General features: G+C 38.1%; 1 long non-coding RNA gene across 1 annotated transcript; it reads left to right on the forward strand.

Moving 5' to 3' along the window:
• The first annotated feature begins 711 nt into the window (after positions 1 to 711).
• LOC112486621 (uncharacterized) lies at positions 712 to 2,667 on the forward strand. Its single transcript, XR_003049136.1, has 2 exons — positions 712 to 907; positions 1,870 to 2,667. It is a non-coding gene; the product is annotated as an uncharacterized LOC112486621 (long non-coding RNA).
• The last annotated feature ends 144 nt before the right edge of the window (positions 2,668 to 2,811 follow it).

The raw sequence follows: 2,811 nt of genomic DNA on the forward strand, positions 1-2,811 counted from the left end.
TTTCTTTTCTTTTCTTTTCTTTTCTTCAAAAGCAAAGTGTAGAAAGAGGAAAAGTTTGACTGACTTGTAGACAGAGCTGAGGACCAGCAGCAGAACGATGAGTCGGGAGACTCACCTGGTCCACACAGATGCACTTAGATTAACTTTCTGTTTGTTTGATTTTTTGTTTGTTTGTTTTTGGTCTCAAACCGTTTCCTAGTCCAGAACTTTAACATCATGACATTCCCGTTCTTTGAAGCATGCAGAGAATATTTAACAGTGAGAGTGTGTGTTCTCACCTTTTCTGTTCCCACTAATTCCATTCTCACCCCATCTCCTCCCCCTCTCCTCCCAAAGTGCATCCAAGTGCCAGTGCGTCTGTAAATACCTGTAAATGGACGAAATGTTGCTTTTCATTTGCAAAATTATTCGAATGTTTCCTCCACCTTTGAATAAAAGCTGTCAAACACCTCACATGAGCTGAAGTCTCCGTCAAATGTGGGATTTATTTTATTTTAACTATTGTCACAAAGAGAACTCGGTCAAAATTGGTAATTGCACTTTCGCTTGATTCCAGCAGATGGCGCATTTATCCATGTCAATGTTATGGCAAAAAAAAAACTCCAGGTTTGAAAACTTTAATTTTTATTATATTTCCCAAAAATGATTTTTTTTTTAAACATGTGCGTTAATTGAAATAAAGTTTCCCGCTACGTTCATGTAACCATTAAAAGAAAGTTTCCCGCTACGTTCATGTAACCAGATAACGTTGGTTAAGAGACGAACCGGAAACAGAGGTTGGGGTTTGCCATTTCTCAGGCAACAAACGAGTCAATAACTTCATCCTGTGACGTCAAACGTGCCTTCACCGGCAGACGAAGCTGTCCTCCTCGAAACTTCTACGTCAAACCCACGAAAGCTTGTGTCGGTGAGTTGAGAAATTTGTTTGGTTTGGTTAAAACCGTCGTCCGTTAAGAGAAATGTGCTTTGGCGATATCGATTGTTTTTGTTAGCTTAGCATCGAGCCTGAAAGCTTGACGTTTCAGTGACGTAGATGTAGTTGAACAGCATCCAACAGAGTATTTGAATTGTTGATTGAATAACAACTAGTTGCAGATTGGATGTATATCTTGTTCTGAAAGTTTCCAAAAACTTCAAAAAATTGAGTTTTCAGAAAAACATTTTTGGGGAATTTTTCAGCAAAATAATTTATTATTTAAGCAAAATAATTTATAATAAAATACATTTACGAAGAAATCTGAAATCTTAAAAAAAGTCAATATTTTTTCAAAAAGATTTTCTGGGAATTTTTTTCCCCCAAAAACTTTAAAAAAAGGTTTTTGAAAAGTTTTTAGAAAAAGCAAAATAATTTATTTAAGCAAATTTATAATAAAATAATTAAAAAAATTCTGAAACCCTAAAAAAATGTCTAAATATTTTTTCAAAGAAAAATTTTTTTGGGAATTTTTTTTATTTCAGCAAAATAATTTTTGGTCAGATGTTCAAAATTGTATCTGTCCTGCATGTTTCTCATCAAAATATAGCGTTTTGGAATTTTTCGACAAAACCCTTAATTCTGTTAAGATGTTGAAAAACGTTGATGACAATTTTTATTTTTTTTCCCCAAAATGTTATATTTTCTTAATGTTTTTTAACATAACGTAAGCTGCAGGTCATTCATGTCATAAATTAGCGGCATGTTTGGCCATTACTAGTTTGTAGCATTTTGTTTTAAGAGCCAGTCTTCACCGTGGCTAACCTTGCTAACAGCGTCAGCTACCAAAACACACCCAAATCAAAGACAGCAAAATGCAAATTGTGCAAACTTGGAGGCAGACATGAAGGCGGATGGTTCGTTATTGTTTAAAAAAAAAAACTTCTATGTCAAAGTTCAGCTGTAGGTGCCAGTGTGGAGCTGCCGGCACATCATCCTTCAACCATCCAGTTTGAACTGGTAAGAACTTGTGATCCATTCGCTGGTGTCACAGTTCTGCATGGTTCGCTCCGTGAAGGTCACGTTACCGTCTGCGTCGACAAGGATGATTGTGTTTGTCCTGATTGGGAAGAAGAGTCGGAACATTTTCATACAGTTCAAACATCTGATCTGAGACTGCGGTAGATGATGATGATGATGATGATGATGATGATGAAGACACTGACCTGGTGCCATAGTCAGGTGAGCGGACGCACATGGCTGACAGGGCCTGGATCATCGTCTTGCTGTACCAGTGACCGTGGCTCTCCTGCTCAGGGTCAGGCGTGTTCCTGTAAAAAATGACCTGCAGGAGCTGACGTTTCAATGGCTTTTAATTAATATTATTTTAATTTAAAAAGTCTGTCGTCGGCTCTCTGCTACATTAGTAAAGTCACAGAAGTGAGGGTTTTAAATAAAGGGTTGGAAAATGCTGCACTTTGATTGGACATCGCCGCCGTCTTTAGTTTAGTTGATGGTGATTTTTTTTTTTTTTTTTTAATCACAGAAAACACAGACAAGGTGGCAGAGAAACTGGAGGAGCTCTCGGTAAAGGACAAGACCTCAGAAGAGAAGAAGAAGGAGGAGAAGAAAGGAGAAGAAGGCAAAGAAGTGACGGCCGAGGAGAAGAATTGAGAACCGAAGCGCTGGCTTTGCTGATCTTCACTTTCTCCCAGTTCCTCCTTTTTTCTACAATAGACTGTAAATGAACTGAATTGGGACACTCACGTATTAGTTTCTATATTAAGTTGTTTTTTTTTGCCTCGTGGTCACACGTCCTGATGGAACTGAGAAGTTGTCAATATAACATTCTTTCATCCTTCCGTCACTGCAGCCCTCGCCACCCTCACCCCCCCACC

Source organism: Cynoglossus semilaevis, unplaced genomic scaffold (assembly GCF_000523025.1).
Source record: "Cynoglossus semilaevis isolate Cse_v1.0 unplaced genomic scaffold, Cse_v1.0 scaffold1266, whole genome shotgun sequence".
Taxonomy (NCBI): domain Eukaryota; kingdom Metazoa; phylum Chordata; class Actinopteri; order Pleuronectiformes; family Cynoglossidae; genus Cynoglossus; species Cynoglossus semilaevis.